Source organism: Myotis yumanensis, unplaced genomic scaffold (genome assembly GCF_028538775.1).
Source record: "Myotis yumanensis isolate MYYU_CA2020_CCGP unplaced genomic scaffold, mMyoYum1.0.hap1 SCAF_1, whole genome shotgun sequence".
NCBI lineage: Eukaryota > Metazoa > Chordata > Mammalia > Chiroptera > Vespertilionidae > Myotis > Myotis yumanensis.
In genome coordinates, this window is record NW_027223752.1 from 179,227,610 (window position 1) to 179,248,327 (window position 20,718).

The 20,718-nt window shown below is 34.9% G+C and overlaps 1 protein-coding gene and 1 pseudogene across 2 annotated transcripts in view; one reads left to right on the forward strand and one right to left on the reverse strand.

Annotated features, from left to right (window-relative positions):
* Nucleotides 1–13,766, forward strand: part of LOC138999056 (insulin-like growth factor 2 mRNA-binding protein 1) — a 92,778-nt pseudogene extending 79,012 nt beyond the window's left edge.
* Nucleotides 1–20,718, reverse strand: part of CCSER1 (coiled-coil serine rich protein 1) — a 1,176,231-nt gene that overhangs the window by 152,022 nt on the left and 1,003,491 nt on the right. The window lies entirely within an intron of this gene.

A 20,718-nucleotide genomic window follows, 5' to 3' on the forward strand; every position in this document is an offset into this window, starting at 1 on the left:
AAATCTTAGGATCTGTGAAACTGGAGTAAGTTGAGTTTTACAAAAGTAAAAAACGTAAGAGAAAATCTTGAATCCCATGAAACCAAGTTACTTTGGAGAAGAGTAACCAATCAAGCAGAAAATGCCTCTCTCCCCATCATTTACCCATAACTTACTTGGCATTCCTTAAAGCATCCAGCATCTTTTCATGACTTTAAAAGTAAAAATATCCCTGTGACTCACAATGAACACTCAATTTTCACTCCCCCCCACCCCGCAGAGGCCTGGGTAAACTTATAAATATCAGAGATGCAGGACAAATTTGGTAGACCAGCTTGTTGTATATAATCCATCCTATGCACTCCCCAGATCCCTCATATGTCCCTACCCTCATCAGAACTACCCAGACCCACCTCAGTCCACAAACCCGTCCTATATCTATGATAAGGCCCAGCTGGTACAGCAGTTCTGCATGCTCCACTAAGCACTACTATTTGGAAAGTAGTTAAACCTACGTCCAACTTTACCAGCAAATAACTTCAGAGTTTGCCCTCTCATAATGGCTGCATTTTTTTCAATACAGTCAGCAGATGAATAAAGGTGTAATAAAAAGTCGGCCACTAACCCACTGTTTTATCCTGTGTTCATATAGGTTCTGGGAAATGAAATGTTTTTTTGGTATAACTGATCAGCACAGTTAGAAGCTCAATCAAACTGAGAATTCCTGACAGCAAGTCGTATTCCAGAACCTTCCCTGGTAAGTCAATGGGCAAAGAAAAATAGTTGAATAATTTGATCAAAACGCATGGTCCATATCATTTTGAAAATTTTCTTTACAAAAAGGGGAAATTCCTACTTCATCACAGATTAAAAATAAAGAAATATCTGGTCATACTTGCCTTTATTCTTTTACAACCCTATTTTTAAATATCTCCATTGAATTTAAAAATAGTTCTTCATCTGTTAATAGATACAACATACTTAATTTATCACAGAAATTGTGAAAAATATAGGTCACTCATCAGAGTTTAATTTGCAAGGGAAAAAAATAAGTAGGGTAAACTCCATTTCTCATTTTTTTATATTATAGATTTAAAGTAACTGCAATAAGTCTAGATGCTTTTTAGTAAATGTGTTAAAAATGACTTTACTGATTAAATACTTCAGCAAATCTTTTACACTTTATTATTTTTAACTGGTGTTTCTTATTTTCTTTTTTGTCATGCAAAATAGATTTAAAACAGCAATTCAATCCTATAAAATTTACAAACATGTTTGAAATAAAAAGAAATACTTTTCTACATATGATTCTAATGTTGGTTTGGTGCTATGAAGACCACTCTATTACCACTTACCAATAATTCCCAAATGACCTTTACTGGTACATATCCAACACTTAATTGCTGAACTAATTTACAGCTAAGTGTTTAGGATGTTGGTTCAATAGAATAATACAGAGCTACACTGCATCTTTCAGATATTAAGATTAAAACTTTAAACCTAAAGAAATTGCTAAACTGATCTATTTATTTTTAAAGATTATTTGAAATAGATCATTGTTATTAACTATACTTAGGCACTTAGTCTCATGATGATGTTGAGATATTTAAAAAAGAATTTTTTCTCAATACATTCTACCATCATTTTCTTTGCTGGCAGTATTTATAGTATTTAGTGATTTACTAAACTTTCCATTTTAATGCTTTCTCTCTTCTGAAAACCCTCATATCATTGTAGGACGATCCTCTCAAAATATAACTATGATATTAAATGTTCCAGAATTACTGGAAATAAGTAGCCAGCTGGTATATGAGGTTAGGATCACCTTATTCTGAAGTACCTCCATTCTATAAACTTCAAATAGAGGTACACTTTTCCTGAGGTCATTTCCATCAAGTATCAACTACTCTACTCTCATGGATCATAAGCACCCCATTCAATTTGCCTTCAAAACATTTCTGATCCAAGCATCTTACTAATGTATTCAAAGAAAAAGGAATTCAAAATGAAAAACAGTAACATGCAATGTCAAGTTTCTAGTCAGTCTGGAAACCGTCCTTTAGTTGACTCTCTCTCAGCACCAGCTGTAACCCAATTAAATTCAACAGTGCACAGGTGTTCACAGGAATGACTAACACAAAAGCATACTTCCCTTTAGGGCTCTTAAAAATTAGAGTTCTTTAATTTCCATACACCATCAAAACCAAACAATAAAATATTGGGGGAAAAAGAAATTAGATACAGCAGGGGAAAAACACAATCAGCATGAGCTGTAACCCAATTAAACCGAATAGCACTCAGGTGTTTGCAAGAGCACACTCACTCAAAATTTTACCCACACCAATCAACTTTCTCTACGACCTCTTAAGGTCGATGATGAATATCCATTTGTCTTAATGTTGCTTTGAGATGAGAGTTTTCTGAATCTGGGTTCTTAAAAGTGGATTTCATTGTAAATATAATGTAGTGAAAATAAAACATTTTTTAATCTAAATATTCCATCAAGGCAAATTCACATTTTAAAATTTTATTTTTCTATTGAATTTATTGGGGTGACATTGGTTAATAAAATTACATAGGATTACAATCATATTGTATGGTGTGTTCGCCACCCCAAGTCAATTCCATCATGGGCCCTTCACATTTAAAAATACTACCTGATTTAGTTCTGCAAGAGGCACTAATAGAGGTGTTAGTTGTTACTGACACTCTTTGAATTTCATGCCTGATGCAGAAAGTAATTATTTTGTTTATGAAAAGATCCAACTACATGGAATACCTCCCTAACTGTGATAAATTATTTTAAAGTCAATTTTTAACATATTAGAAAGACCCAGTTAAATAGATAGGTTCCTATGAGGTGTTATTCAACCCTTTGTACACCATAAGCCTCTATAGATGCTTTAAAACATCATTTTTTCATGAAACTTTTTAACGGAAGATATTCAAGAACACCTGAATTGTGAGTAATATATTTATTGTTATAGTACTCATTGCAAATTGATTTTTAAAATTAAATTCAAAATGTTGTGGTATGTGGGGATGGTTTCCATTTTGGATGCATGGCAGTTAACTAGTCTATGTATATTTAGAATATTGATCATATCAGTACCAAGTTACAATGTTAATTTATTTTAACGTGAAAAATTCAAGGCCATCAGACCTACCCATGATTTAAATACACTAGACAGAAATAACTTTGTACTCATTTTAATAAAACATTATATGTTGTTTTACTCTGTCGGTTTTCAAAGTATGATTGCAAACCAGCAACATTAGTGACACCTGAGAAATTCTTAGACTTGCACAATCTCACACCCGATCTCAGACCATCTGAATCAAATACTCTGGGCTTGAGGTTTAGCAATCTCCTTATTGCTTTAAATGAGCCCTCAGAGGAACTGAATTTAAAAACCACTGGTCTATTGATTCTACTTCTGCTTCTTAATATACCACAAAACTGTGGCAGACTCCCATTTATACTATTGTGATCTATGATAAATCAGAATGTATCCGTTTATTCCAATTTTTCTACCTTCTCATACAAATGACTGAATAAAAACACATTTCCAATATTCTAAAATTTTAACTAAAAGCAAAAAATGTGCTTGCCTCCCATATAACTGTGCAATGATGCAACTGAACTAATACAGCTTTAAATGAAAAAAAAAAATCAGAGATTATTCAATTATAATTTGAAACATCGCTTTTATAAACAGAAATATGAAATGGATTCAACTGATAGAAATCATAAAATTAATTGTATGATTTAATATAATTTGAAGTTAAACCTCTGTCCAAGTTTATATAGAAAATTGCCAAAACTGGTTTGGCTCAGTGGATAGAGCGTCGGCCTGCGGACTGAAAGGTCCCGGGTTCGATTCCGGTCAAGGGCATGTACCTGGGTTGCGGGCACATCCCCTCTGGGAGATGTGCAGGAGGCAGCTGGTCGATGTTTCTCTCCCATCGATGTTTCTAACTATCTATCTCTCTCCCCTCCTCTCTGTAAAAAATCAATAAAATATATTTAAAAAAAAAAAAAAGAAAATAAATACTACAAAGAAACAAAAGAAAATACATTTAATTTGTATAGTGTATTTGTGTATTGTGTATATTGTAGCATTGCTAATAAGTTTATATTCATTTTATCTTTGCATTCTAATCTTTGAACTGAACATCTTTAATAGCAACAAATCATTACATAATCTTTGCATCCTTTTACAAAGCTCTACCATAACGTAAACAATTAGCAAGGAAATGATTTTGTGAATGTTAGAATGTAGCTATTTGTACTAAAATAACAAACATATTTCTGAGACCAAGTAAGGAATTAAGAGTGAGAAAAGATTATGTATACATAAATCTAAACAGAATTATACACATATGTAAAAGCATACATGTATAAAGAAAAATTAATTCTAATTCTTTTTCAGAAAGTCAAGTATATCCCATTTCAGATTTCCTCTTCTTATTCATTCATGAGACAAATATACGCAGTTTATTTTGCACGCTATTTTGTGAAATAATACCAGAAATTTATATAGAAAATATGTCAATAAAAATATACTCTTATTTATTAATTTTAAATATTGTATAGACATATATAAAATAATTATATAAGTATTATATATTTTTATGATATATATATATTATTGATTGCAGAGAGAAAATAAAGAGAGATAGAAACATCAATGATGAGAGAGAATCATTGATTGGCTGCCCCTTTCATGCCCCCTACTGGGCATGAAACCCACAACCCTAGGCATGCACTCTGGACAGGAATCCAACCATGACCTCCTTGTTCATAGGTTGATGCTCAACCACTGAACCACACCGGCCAGGTTAAAATAATTTTTATTTATAATGTAATGTAGACAAGAAGTGTCAAATGAAACAAGTATCATGCTCACTTAGCTAGCATAATATGGTGATGCTAGAAAATTTTAGAAAATTTTTATGATAAACTGATGAATTTGTTTTTAGGGCTAGGAAAAGTTACTGATTCTAAAAATCAGCTCTTGAAAACAAGTTAAACAGCACTAGTCTTTCTTTCCTCATCGATTTCTCTTTCTGGTTTGCAGCTTTCTATAGTAAGTTTCCTTCTAGAAAGTGCAAACAACCCATCAACATACAAGTACTTAAGATAACTAATGGACATAAGACACTGGGGGGTAGGGGAGGCCAGGGGATTGTCAAGGGCGGGGAAAAGAAGGGACACATACGTAATACCCTTTGTAATACTTTAAGCAATAAAAAAATTAAAATAAATAAATAAATAAATAAAAAGAGAAAAAAAAATAAAAAAAAATAAAGACAAGCAAAGGTTATAAAGACCAACACAACTTTTAATCTAACTTTTCGAGGGTTGTTTTGAAACAAGGAATATTTAAAAGACATTTGGGATCTTTTGATAGGTCAAGAATACATCGTTTTAAATAATAATTTTGACTATATAATAATAGCTAAATGCATTACAATTGTTTTTTTAAAAAAAAGCATGCCCAGCCGGTGTGGCTCAGTGGTTGAGCGTCACAGTTTGATTCCCGGTCAGAGTACATGCCCGGGTCCTGGGCTCGATCCCCACCCAGTGTGGGGCATGCAGGAGGCAGCTGATCAATGATTCTCTGTCATCTTTGATGTTTCTATCTCTCTCTCCCTCTCCCTTCCTCTCTGAAATCAATATATATATATATTTTTTAATTTTAGAAACTCTTAACTTTTGAATATTTATGATATCCTGACGGCATAAACTCACTGTTAATCTTAATTGGATAATAAAATGAAAGCTGTAGGTGTAACTTGCAAGGAAAATAAAAAGAGTACTATAAGCACTGAAAAGACCCATTGAAATGACTCTCATCAATGTGTACATGCTGATTTAATATAACACATATGAATGAAGTTATATATAATGTATATACACATACTAGCACGAAGCACAACCATATGTATATATGCAACCACTTAACATATGTCATCACCAATATGCGAAAAGAGAAAGCTACTAACCGACACCATTCTTGGTGCTGGGAATACATGAATGCACCAGACAAATCTGGCTCTTGACTTCCTGAAGCTTAGCATAGGGTGAGCATCAGGCATGTACCAAGATCAGTCAGTTAGCAGATCATTCAAGCCGTTTGATAGACCAATATTGTTTGAAAAAAGCCTATAGTAAGTGTATGTAAATGATTTCTGCTTTAAAAATAGCAGAGTGCGTTAACTGATAAACCCAACGAAAGAAACTGTGAGACGTGCTTTGACAGCTAAAGATAATAGTTGTAACATGGGCAAGTATTTGTTTACTCTTAAACTCCCGCAAGAGACAGTGCTTTCAGAAACTTTAAATAAATTCCAGATGATCAGTGAAGACTGAAGGCTTATATTAGCAGAAAATTGTGGATGGAATTTAGAAAGTACACATGATGATATCAAAATACATAAATACACTTTTAATTGATAAAATCATAGTTTGAGCAGATGTCATAAATTTTAATTAGTACTTTATTTTCCAAATATTAATTAGTAAGATGATCCTAACTTTACTTGCCAAAATGAAATTAGTAGGCATTTTTCATGTTAATTGGCAAATAAATTTTATATAAATAACTAATTCTTAGTAATGTCATTTTTAAGGTAATGGTTTTGTCATTGAAAATGAACACACTGAAATACTGTTTATTATCAATAAAAATGTAGGTGACTTAACATCTACTTTTAGGTCCATCTTTAAATCACTGTTATCTTATAAATTAATTTCTTGTCTTTTTGTTTTCACAGTATAATATCAGACACATAATAGATATAAAATGATTAACATCATAATATTAGCTATCATAGTTAACATCTAAAGTATGTTACTTGTCCTAGTATTAATACTTCCATGGATACATACACAAGTAAATTTTTTAAAAATAGATAAATCCAAATATGTCAATTACTGAGAAAACACAGCTGTAATTTTTGGTAAACGGATTATGCAAGGAATAATTGTTTTTTAAAAAGGAATATCTGAAAAATTCTTCACAACCTTTCTTTCAGTATGCTGATATAGAGAAAGTTAAAAAGGTGATCATGTACTTCTCCACATTCATTCCTGATAGCTCCAAATATATGATAATATGAGTTTATGTATACTGTGCTAAAAAAAGGTGTAGACTACTGATATTTGATTTGAAATACTTATAAAAATCATGGTGATCAGGTAGGGAAGAACTTAATGGAGTTGAAGAAGCCTCATAAAACAGTAATAAGATCCAGGTATACTACATAAGATCAGAAGATATATGTTTTAAAAATATAAACAGTACAAAATTATTAAGCATGGCTTGATCACTATATTTCTTCTAACTAAAAGAAGGCTATTTCTACTAGTTGGAGGTGTATTTTTTTAAGTAAAGTTAATGCAAATGAATGAAATTATTTTACACTGTGGATAATTCACTTATGTGTTTGGTAAATAAATTTATGTGTTAAGTTTTTTTTTCTCTTACTTAAATCAAAATACATATGTTACTGAGTAATGATCGAGGATTTAAGGACATAAATTACACCACCTTAATTCCTCATCATATAATCATACAGCAATTTATCACCTATCCTATATAATTAAAGCCTAATATGCAAATCGACCAAACAACTGAAAGACAAGTCGCTATGATGTGCATTGACCACCAAGGGGCAGATGCTCAATGCAGGAGCTGCCCCCAGCCTGCAGGCCCCAGGCCAGACAACATGGGTACCAGTGGGGGCCCCCACCAACCACCCTGCCAGTTGCCTTCCACAGAGGGCAATGGAGATTTAAAAAAAAAAAAAAGGGATATATGTAATACTTTCCACAATAAAGATTTACTAAAAATAAATAAATAAATAAATAAAAACTGTCAGCTCACTAAAAATAAATTTAACATTAATAAAATGTTTTCATTTTATCTATTATCCATATTTACAGTTAGTAAATACTCCTAATATTGTCTTTTATGATATTTTTTTTTTCTATTAAGAATCCAGTCCAGGATTATGTATTCCATTTAGTCTCTTACTTCTCCTTTAATCTGGTATATGTCCTCAGGCTTTCTTTTTCTTTCATGATATTAACCCTTTTTGAAGACAGCAGGGCTTTGCTCCTTTTGTTTTGTTTCTTTAATAGAAGGTTCTACACTTGAAGTTTGTTTCCTCATGATTAAATACAGGTCACATATCCGGGGCAGATGACCACATAGGTGATGCTGTGTGCTTTTTAGGGTGTCATATGCAGACGCAGACAAAGCTGCTGGTCCTCACCTGGTCAGGGTGTTGTTCAGCTTACTCAGTCTAAAGTTATTACTTTTTCTCTTGCAAACATATTAGTAAATCTGTAGGAAGGCAGTTTAATATAATGTTTCTCATCAAAATGTCTCCCTAGATTTAGCATCCGTGGATGATGCCTGCCCCAGACCAATCTTTATTATGATGGTTGCAAAATGATGATTTTTCAACTCTAATATCCTCTCGACATTTATCAATTGATATTCTGTTTCAAGAAAAGGCCTTCCCTTTTCCTCATATATGTATTTATTTTTTTATATATAAAAATTTATTTTTTAAAATATATAAACATCAACCTCCATCTAATGTCAAGGAAAAGCACTCAGAGAAGTGCCACCCCTCCCCTATTCCTCCTACTCCCTCTGCCATCCACTTGTACAAGCTCAGCACGCATATTTCTTCTTGTTCAAGCAAGCAGACATGGGCCCATTTTTTACTTCCTCTTTTTTATTTAAAAGCTAACATAATATATAGTCTGTTTGGCACTTTTGCTTTTTTACTTAACATTATCTCCTGGAAAATAACCACATATGAGTTCTCAAATATCTTCTTTATTCTTTGTACAGATGCATAAAGCTCCGTTGTATATTTCTACCATAATTTATCCAACTAATCACTTACATTTGGGTATTTGAGTAATGTCCAAAAGTTTAAAACTACAAATAATCTTTCAATAAATAACTTTGTATGCAGGATTTTTGTACTATTGTACATGCATCTTCAGGATAAATTCCTAGAATTGGAATTGCTGGGTTGAAAGATAAAGGTCCATTACTTTTCTTAGATATGGCCAAATTCCCTTCTATAGGATTTTACTACTTTTCATTCCTACCTGCAGTGTATGAGACTGCTATTTCCCCACAATTTTGCCAACTATTTTTAAATTTTTGAAAATTTTCCAATACTATGTCAAATCTCAGTGTAGTTTTACTTTTTATTTCTCTTATTATGGGTAAAGTTGAATCTCTTTTCACGTATTTAAGAGCAACTTTGAAATCATTTTTAAGAAATCATCTATTTATATATTTTGTAAATATTTTCTCCCAATTCCTTATTTGTGTTTTGACTTTACTTAGAGTGCATTTTGTCATGAAAATGTTTTTATATCTAGTGTAATTTAGTCTTCTTTAATCTTATTGCATCTATATATTGAGTCAATTTAGAAAGCACTTCCCTACATTCAAGTTATAAGAAATACACCTGTTTTCTTCTCAAACTTATTGTTTCATTGTTTACATTTAGTTCTCTGATCTATTTTTAGTTTATTCTTGTGCATGGTGTGAGGAATGTATCTAATTTTATTTTACTCCAAATGATAAACTTTTATCCTAGCATTTATTCAAAACAATATATTTTTCTTTTATCTTTATTGTTGAACATATTACAGATGTCCCTTTCCCCTCCCCCCCATTGACCCTCTCTCCACCCCCCTCCCATTCCTCGGACCCCCCCCGCCTGGCCTTCACTGCACTCTTTATTGTCTGTGTCCATGGGTTATGCATATATGCATATGTTATTTGGGTTAATCTATAGTTATCTTTGTTTAAAATATTTTTTTGTTGAAAGTATTACACAGGTCCCCCCTTGTACTCCCAATTAACCTCTTCCAGCTCACTCCCATCCCCCCTCCCACCCCACTCCCCACCCTCACCACTCCATTGTCTGTGTCCATGCCTTATACATATGCATACAAGTTCACTGGTTGATCTCTTCCCATCCACCTTCCCCTGCCTCCTCTCTGAGGTTCAACAGTCTGTTCATGCTATTTTTGATTATTTCAAAACTTTTAAGAAATGCATTTGAAAAATATAACTTGATATCATATTGCTTTAATCTCATGATATAAATAATGAAAACATTTAGTTATTGTGTTTATTTAAATATTCTAATCGTTTCCTTTAACAGTTTTCCAAATGTATGATGACTTATCTGCAATACATTTCCACCAAACATGACCTCACTCAGCAAGACTACAAATACTTTATAGACCTAGGTGTTATGTTTTCCATCTATCAGCAGACCCAATTTAATATCATTTATTTACAATGACTCATTAGGTTCCTCTCCCATAAAAGAATAAATTAACCAATAATATTTAGGGCAAACATCCATTATGTAGCAGTTGGAAAGTTGAACAAAAATTTTACTTTAGCTACAGCAACTATATCATGAATAGGTTCCCACCATGAGCCAAACCTGGTTGTTTAACAAAAACTGCGTGTTTCTTCATGCACCCTCCACACCCTTTCTGTAGCAGCCTTCGTATTTTAATTTGAGTCTAATACTGAGATCCATTACAGGGAGGAAAACATTCTGTTTGGTACCTAATAGTTTTCCTCAAGATGGCAATGATTTCCTAAAATGCAACTAAAAGAAATACTCAGGCTTTACTTGTTTATCTTCTCTTTATGTGTTTTAATGATGTTCTCCATCTCCAAATAGGAACACATAAAGTATAAACAAGTTGGTAAATATTCTAGGTGTTGTCAGACACATGTTTTTTGTTGTGACTCCTTAACTCTGCAGCTGAAGCATACCAGCAGCTGCTGTTTGTCCTAAAAGATAAGATGTAACTATTTCTCCTCAGACCTTTTAAAGTCTCACTATTATGTATATCGTAAGGTAGCTCCAATGAAATTTAATTCATTGAAATAGAATAATAAATTTAAGAATCTACTCTGATGTTCAGGTGCTTAAAGGAGTAGTAATGTCTGGGTAGGTACAAATACATATCTCCTATTTGGTATCACACTGTTTTAATTTACTAACATTAACCTTTAGCTCTCCCTACAAAAAAACCTGAGATGACATTAAGAGCAATGGTTAGAGAAGCTTGAAAGTTAACCAGTGGAATACTGTCTTTAAGAAACTCAACATACAATTACCATCTTACTGGCTTTTGCACTCATCCATAATAATTGAATATCCTATATCATTTGCAATTGATTAGTTCTATATCAATTGAACTAAATGTTTGAGCTCTGGCTTATGACATTATCTTTCTTATTTGTCAAAAGAAATCAAAATCAACTATATTTTTTCCAATATGAATTTGTATGAAGTTCCAAACAAGAAGCAATAAAGATATTGAGGCAAAGTCCAAAAGACTGCAATTCTGAGCCTGCAGGCCAGCTGGGCAAACCGATATTTCCCCCGGTTGTCTTTCTGAAGCTATAATGTAATTATTCTCACTTTTCTGAGGATCTAAATCCTGATGCAGGCCGCTTCATCACTAGACTAAAACTCCACGCTGTAGGAAGATTTCCTGGAAGCTGACTCAGCTTCCACAACTTCATATTAACAAATGACCTTCCTGTTGTACTTTACAGTTACTCTTGCAGTGGTTTTTCTTATTCAGAGTGGAATAGGTTCAAATTACAATATTGCTATTCATGAGAATCATTGTCCTCTATGCAGAAGACTTAATAAATTACCTCTTTTATCTTTTTTATTAGGTTTCATGAACCTGTTACAGGAAGGTAATTAAGTGAATTTAAATACAGTTTTGGAATGTTGTTAGCCATATCAGAGATAACTCCTATAAGCTTTTACACAATCACATGATTCTGTTTATACCACAGTATATCTAATTTTTAATTAAAATACTAATATACTTAATACATGTTTTTAAAAGCAATGGATTTGATAAAGAAAAAAAGGTTATGTGGTATCTGAAGAAAAACTATATTTGCAGTGTATTATTAGACATGGTAAAATAAGCTAAATCAAGATGTATCTGTATTTTGAAACTGACTCTATTTTTGTCTATAATGACAGAAGGCTATATGATACAGGTATTTGGGGGAGGGGACCCAATCAAAGCGTTCTGCTGATGTGCTGTGGTGTGAGGTTGTCCTAGTTATGGTTAAAATGTTATACATTACGAATTTAGAAGTTAGAGGAATAAACCTGTAGTACACATTGATTATGGTTTTTTTTTTTCAAGTTTTAGTAATGGAATCAGAAAGGATGTTCAAACTTGTTTTATAGAAACACAGAGGTCTTGACACATATAGAGACATAATTATACTTTTAATCATTGGCTCAAGAAATTAAATACCATAGAAGTAGATATAAAAATATGTCAAAGGTACCACAGGATTTTTGCCCATACATCTATGGATGGGCACTTGGGCTGCTTCCAATTCTTGGCTATTGTAAATAATGCTGCAGTGAACATAGGATACATATATTTTTTCAAATTAGTGCTTCAGGTTTCTTAGGATATATTCCCAAAAGTCGAATCACTGGATCATAAGGCAGCTCCATTTTTTTAAATATATTTTATTGATTTTTTACAGAGAGGAAGGGAGAGGGATAGAGAGTTAGAAACATCGATGAGAGAGAAACATCAATCAGCTGCCTCCTACACACCCGCTACTGGGGATGTGCCCGCAACCAAGGTACATGCCCTTGACCAGAATCGAACCTGGGACCCTTGAGTCCACAGGCTGATGCTCTATCCACTGAGCCAAACCGGTTAGGGCTAGGCAGTTCCATTTTTATTTTTTGAGGTAACTCCGTATTGCTTTCCACGGTGACTTCACAAATCTACATTTCCACCAACAGTGTACTAGGATTCTCTTTTTTCCCTATAATTGCTAGTATGTATTGTTTATTGATTTATTGATAATATCCATTCTGATATTGTGGTTTTAATTTTCATTTCTCTGATGATTAGTGACTTTGAGGATCTTTTTATATGTCTATTGGCCTTCTCTATGTCCTCTTTAGAGAGATGTGTTCATTCAGGTCCTTTGTCCATTTTAAAATTGAATGTTTTTTTTCTGGTGTTGAGTTTTACATTTATACAATGAAATAGAACTTGGCCATAAAAAAGAAGGACATCTTACCTGTTGTGACAGATGGACCTGGAGAGCATTATACTAAGTGAAATAAGCCAGTCAGAGAAAGATAAATATCATATGATTTGACTCATATGTGGAATCTAATGAATAAAATAAACTAACAAGCAAAATAAAATGACTCATAGATAAAGATAATAGACTGACAGCTGTCAGATGGGAGGGGTTTTGTGTGGCTGGGTGAAAATGGTGAAGAGATTAAGCAGAAAAAACATACACACAAAAACCCTCATAGACACAGACAACAGTATGATAACTAGCAGAGAGAAGGGGGTGAAAGTGGTAGAAGAGGGTATAGGGGGGATAAATAGTGATAGAAGGAGACTTGACTTGGCATTGGTACACATAATACAATATATAAACTATGTATTATAGAATTGTACATCTGAAACCTGTATAATTTTATTAACAAATATCACCCCCAAAATACAATAAAAATGTAACAAAAAGGAAATATATCAAAGGTAATTTTATCGCATTTTTAATTAGAGATGTCAATGATCATTTTAAATGTTCTCTTTTTGCAGGTTTATTCTAGAAAACTTAGTGGATATAAATAAGCCTTCACCTCCTTGGGGAAAAAGTACAACTAGTCCTCATAATCAGATTTTCTGAATGTTTTTGACATTTTCCCGGGCCTTTTTATGTCCCTGATTGGTCCACATTTACAATGAGGACTCCAAATTCTTGAAATTTGATTGGTCCAAAAGGCACTGTCCTGATTGGACACAATAGAGCCTCTTTGTTTGTTTGAGGCTTCACAGCTCCAATTGGATGGGGAAATCCTCAGTCCTATTAGTTGAAAAGGGTTCCAGGTGCTCCTTTATAAGGGCTGGCTCAGATGGCAGAGACAGTGAAGGCAGGCAGTTCAGTACAGGCTACTTCCTGACGTGCAGTTTGGGTGAGAGGGCCCCTCTCTGCAGAAAGGGCTGCTAGGCTCTGTTTTGTTTTTGTTTTGTTTTTTAATTTGAGCCACCCAGTTAGCCACCAGGAGCCCTTCTTAGTAGGTGTCTTTTGTACTCAGGGTTCACAAGACAAATACAACAAAGAATGAATTTCTAAAAATGTTTTACATATTGCGAAAATGAGGAATTAGATTATTCAGCTTTGCTGCAGTAACAAATAACTCCCAGATCCTGGTGGCTTACAATAGCAAATTTCTATGTCTCACATTACATGTCTGCTCCATCTCTGATCTACCTGCTGTCTTGTTCTATTGCCCAGCCTGAGAGAACAGTCTCTTTGGGATTTGCCAGTTTTGTGACAGAGGGCAAAGAGCAAAAGAACTGGCAGAACGAATATAATGGTGCCTGTTCCCCTTTCTGTTGAGATGTGACATAAATCAGATCCACTCATATTCCACTGGCTAAAATGGGTTACAAAGCCAAATCAAAATCAGAGAGACAGGGATAAAAACTCTGCCTACAGGACACAGAGAAGGTCACATGGCAATGAGTGGGGATTTAGAACCCTCTTAAAAGAGGATTGCTGGAAACAGAAAGCAACCTATCACGGAAGAATTCTGTATTTTCCCACCATGCCAGGGTTTATGAGTCATCTCCTTACCAGTAGTACCTCTTCATGCTGCCTTTTTATTTTTAGAATTAGTTGATTCCATGTTTGTATTTTTATTTTATTTTATTTTTTAATGTCTTTATTAAGTTATTACATATGTGTCCTTATCCCCACGTTACCCCTTATCCCCCCCACTCATGCCCTCACCCCCTGTTGTCCATGTCCATTGGTTAGGCCAATATGCTTGCATATAAGTCCTTTGGTTGATCTCTCCCCCTTACCCCCACCCTCCGCTACCTTCCCTCCGAGGCCTGACAGTCCGATTGATGTCTCTCCGTCTCTGGATCTGTCCTTGTTCATCAGTTTATGTTTTTACTGCAGCGTAGTATTCCATTGTGTAGATGTACCATAGTTTTCTAATCCACTCATCTACTGATGGGCACTTAGGCTGTTTCCAAATCTTAGCTATGGTGAATTGTGCTTCTATGAACATAGGGGTGCATATATCCTTTCTAATTGGTGTTTCTAGTTTCTCAGGGTATATTCCTAGAAGTGGGATCACTGGGTCAAATGGGAGTTCCATTTTTGTTTTATTCAGGAAACTCCATACTGTTCTCCACAGTGGCTGCACCAGTCTGCATTCCCACCAACAGTGGAACATATTTGCCAATGTTATCACCGATAAGGGTTTAATCTCCAACATTTACAGGGAACTCATACAACTAAACAAAAGGAAGATAAACATCCCAATAAAAAAATGGGCAACAGACCTAAATAGAAACTTTTCAAAAGAAGACAGAAGGAAGGCCAAGAGACATACGAAAACATGATAAAAATCACTAATCATCTGAGAGATGCAAATCAAAATGACAATGCAGTACCATCTCACACCTGTCAGACTGGCTATCACAACAAATCAACAAACGACAAGTGCTGGCAAGGATGTGGAGAAAAAGGAACCCTCGTGCACCGTTGGTGGGAATCCATGTTTGTATTATATTGACAAGTTGGCTGAAGCACCAACAGAGTAAACTTTAATTCTGAAAGAATAGGGACAAATTTTACACTCTATACAGGGACATTTTTTCGTGGAGTTTACAGACATCCTCTTTTTTCTCTTCAATATAAGAATGATTGAAGTAAATGAAAGCACTACCAAGTGAAAATATTTAGTTATAATGCTTGATCAGAAAAGATATGGCAATTCTGAAGCCTGGAGACAATAGAAGAGGTGCATTAAATGCCCCCCCCCCCCCTAAAAATAATGAAGCATGATGAAAGCTTGAGTATATACATATATCTTATGTGTTTAAAAAGAGAAACAACTAAAATACATGCTTTTAAACAGTAGAGAAATGTGTGACTCTGCCAAGGATTCTAGAAGCCACAGTAAACTGGTAAAGGCAACACAGGAAAGAAAAAAAATACATTACACATTTAACAAGTCTGTTGTTTTGAACATTATGGTTTTCCTGCTGTTATATTTGCTAAAGGGCATAGAACTATTATTAAGTAGGAGCCAAAAATCACAGCACAGACCAAATGGAGCATATTACTCTGAGTAAATATTTGAGAACATTGAATTTAATATTAGCTGCTGCTGAACAAGAAAAAAATCTCCGTGTAAGTTATGGATCAGACCACATGCTTGTCATAAGAGTTCTAGTTATATCACCTGACATCCTAGGGAGAAGATCGAAAGGCATGGCAACAAGGAAACAATATTATTTCATGCAAGCTAAGAAATTATTTCCTTAAAATTCACCCACCCATACAAAAAGTATTATCATTTTTATCAAATATCCACATGAGAAAATTGCACATATTGCATTTGTTCCATATAATTTATAACAGAGGCTAAGAATAAAAGCCACCTAAGCCACCTAAAAAAGCAAGACACATTTGCTATTCAAAAAATTTCCTGAAATCATGCTAGACTTGCCAGATCTTGCTTTAGAATGCCTGCCATACACAGAGATCTTAACAAAATATTCATAATAAATGCTACTTAAGGACCAGTTACAGGTAATGTCCCACAGGATAATTGATGAGCTTGATGATGGACATAATAACTAAAGAGATGCTACACATGAGGAAATATAACAACCAAAAAATGATGACAGAAATTTTGAGAGAGAAAAGCCATTGAGAGTGGAAGGTGAAGATGAAAACTATGACATAATAGCATGTGAGAGTGACCATGTTGTTCTATGTATAAGACAAAATTATAAGGGAACAGAAACTATAAATAGGTAAAAAAAAAAGCCTACCGGTAAAGACAGAAAATAACAAACATGAAAAGAGTAGCAGAGATTCTAGGAAAAAGACTGGAGAATGAATGTAAAATCCCAAGTATTGCTTAGGTTCCAGTTCTATTTCCAAGGCACTTGTATCTTACAGAGGAAAAAAAAATATCACCCTTTACCAGGAAATTTTAATAAGTCTCATTCTTATAATCTAAAGTCTCTAATGAGTGGGATTTATATTTTTTCTAAATTATGATTACTCAAATTAACCTGTTAAAGTAAAGCATGATCTTCAATTATAAAATAAACTAGAGGCCCAGTGTACGAAATTTGGGCACTGGTAGTGTCCCTGGTGGCTGCGGGCTGCTGGCCGGGTACTCCCTCCCTTCCCCCAGCTAGCGCCACCCCCTGGTTGAACTCCTGGATGAACTCCTGGTCAAGGGGACAATTTGCATACTACACTTTTATTATATAGGATACAAAAGCAAACCAAATACAATCATTTATTTTGGTATTGATCATGAATACTGAAATGATATTTTATATAGTACTAGTAAGCCGGTGCATGAAATTCGTGCACAGGCGGGGGGGTTCCCTCAGCCCAGCCTACACTCTCTCCAATTGGGGACCCCTTGGGGGATGTCCAACTGCTGGCAGTTGGACATCTCTCTCGCAATCTGGGACCACTGGCTCCTAACTGCTCACCTGCCTGCCTGCCTGATCGGCCCTAACTCCCTTGCCTGCCTGCCTGATCTTGCCCCTAACAGCCCTCCCCTGCCGGCCTGATCTCGCCCCCAACTGCCCTCCCCTGCTGGCCTGATCTCGCCTCTAACTGCCCTCCCCTGATGGCCTGATCTTGCCCCAAATGGCCCTCCCCTGCCAGCCTGACCTCACCCCCAACGGCCCTTCCCTGCTGGCCTGATCTTGCCCCCAACTGCCCTCTCCTGCCAGCCTGATCACTCCTAACTGCCTTTTCCTTGGCCCCCACCACCATGGCTTTGTCCTGAAGGAAGTCAGACATCTGGAAGATGGCCAGTCGACCCAGTCTAATTAACATATTACCTTTTTATTAGTATAGATAGGTTATATGGATAAGATTGCTTAAATGGAGGGGGTGGAGCCTTTTCTAGCAGGAGGAAATGCTCTTGGCCTACAAAAATACATAATCCTTATATCTGGACTGATAGCCAGCCATATGCACTATACTGCCAAACCGGTCATTAAAAAGTTGAACCGCTTTCTTACACCTTACACCAAACAGCTGTTGCCCTTAAAACCCCTCCTCAGCCCCCACCTTAGGTTTTGACTTAGCAGTTCACCCAGACTAGGTTCTGATTGGTCGGTTTCTATGCCAGTCAGCATCAGAAGCTCCGCCTCCTAGGCAGCCATTGGCTTCCTGCAGTTCACCCATATTTGGTTCTGATTGGTCAGTTTCTATGCTAGTCAGCATCTCTGGGACTATTCCCAGGCCTGATCAGAGAGGTGGGGCTTATCAACAGCCACCCTAGGCTGCTGGTGAGCTGGCTGAACTGCTGATCTTTCAGAGAAAGAGAATCACGGCTGCTGGAGAGGCCCAGAGAGAGAGAGGCTGTGGATCAGAGCCTGCTTCTCTCTCTCTCCAGGCCTCGCCAGCAGCTGCGGTAGCCGCTGATCAGCCCCACCTCTCTCTCTCCCTGAGAGGTCAGCAGTTCAGCCCGCTTGCCAGTCCCTGCCCACCAGAGGCTGCTGCGTGCGCAGCCTGGCCTTTGGGCGAGCATCCGGTCGTTTTGGACATTACGAACCCTGGGTTTTTATATATCAGGATGGGATAAAGCAAATGGTGTTATTAAGAACCATGATACGAAGAATGAGAGAAAGGAGATACAAAGGTACTTCAATAAGATTATATAAATCCCCTGTAATTCAAATTTGAATTGAATGAATTAGTATGAACTTATGGTTCAGTACATATGCATATTTAACCACAAATATATATCTGCTAGTTCTATTCATTCAAAAGGCCAAGAATTAGGAGATATCAAAAATCTATTAAAAGAGATTTAATATACATACCAACCAATTTTAATAAGATCTATTTGGATACTAGTTCAACACACTCTTAAAAGAATAAGACTTTTTGAGAAATGTGGATCTTGATGAAATATTTGGTAATAATAAAAATGATGGCTAAATATTCTTTATGATGATAGTATTGTGAGTTTTAAAAGAATCTTACTCTTTTAGAGACATATTCTAAAATATTTATAGATACATGATATAATGTCAGGATTTATTTCAAAAGGCTTAGGAGATAGAATAGATGGGAGTTTAGAAGAAATATTACTTGATGAATGAATAACTGTTGAAGGTAGGTGATACATTGGAATTTATTATACTAGCCTTTCTAACTTCTGTATTGATTTAAACATTTTATGTAAAATATTGCTAAAATAATCAATTGCCAGGAAATGATAGGAATAGAACATATTTAAAGCCTTTTCCAAAATATTCACTATCCTATGGATGGAACCACACCAAATTAATTGAAAATATCCACATCTGCCCATACTAATAGAGAAATAAATAATTCACAAAAAGAAAACAGTGATGGCACATTATGGTCATATGTATTCGTATCTCTATATAAACCAGTTATACCAGTTGTACATCCATTGGGAACCTGCCATGGGCTAGTCTGTGGTACACATAGTCATCTCTAAAACATGGATCTGCCTTCAGAACATTAATTCTTGATGTTGATTGGATTCTTAGGTTTATGGAGTTCCCCCTCCCTCATCACAAAATGGCCTTATGCAAAATGACTGACATACCTGGTATAGTAGGCACTCTAAAATGCTCTTTGAATGAATTAAGGAAAAAATGCTTAAAATAAATACATTACCAAACTAATATTCCTTTATGAATTACTAAATCTGAGATTTTTTAAATAAATGTATGCTTTAAAAATCAGCTATAAGTAGTTGGATTCTACTTAACTGAACCAAAACACATTGATTATCTAATTTGTCATTATTCTCTCAAAATTTTTCTTTAAATTAAAAAGAAAATCATGCAGTGAGTACAGCATTCTATGTAAGAGACAAGATTTCCTATACTGTTAAAAATAAGACTTCAAATTTGAATTCTAGATAGGGATGCAAAAATGTCCAAAGCAGTTCATGATAATATTTTTTAGTAGCTCCATACTCTGCTAAGAGATTTCTGAGGGTAAACAAACAAAAAGAATGCAATGAGACAACAATATCAAAGACCAGATCTTAACTATCTGATTTCTAATCTCATGGTCAGTTTACAGTATATCTTCCTTAACCTACCCTACTCATTAACAATTTAACAAAGATTTAGGCATTCAAATGAGTTTTTGATTGTATATAGGGTATGGAAAAAGTAGGTTTATAGTTGTTTATATGGAAAATGATACAATACTGAAAAAATAATAATATAGTAACAAATTCTGAGTTTCATGTACTCACAACTGTAAACCTACTTTTCCCCTGTGCTGCAAAATCCTCTCTCTCTTGGAACTTACCTACTAGAATGATTCAGAAAATGCACAAGTGTGTTTGTATGGATGGATGTATATTTACTGCTTACCTCAGGTTGGTCTATTTATAAGCTACAGTGGTGTACCCCCAATGGCCCAAGAATATATATGTGGAAAACACTGAAAGTCTCTCCCAAACAACTAATATGCTAATATACTTGAAAGTCTATCTATTAGAAATAAAAATGCAGTGTTACCATAGTTTGCCTCAAGCAAGAAACTACTAATATGCAGTAAACAAACACAAAACTACAAATATAAT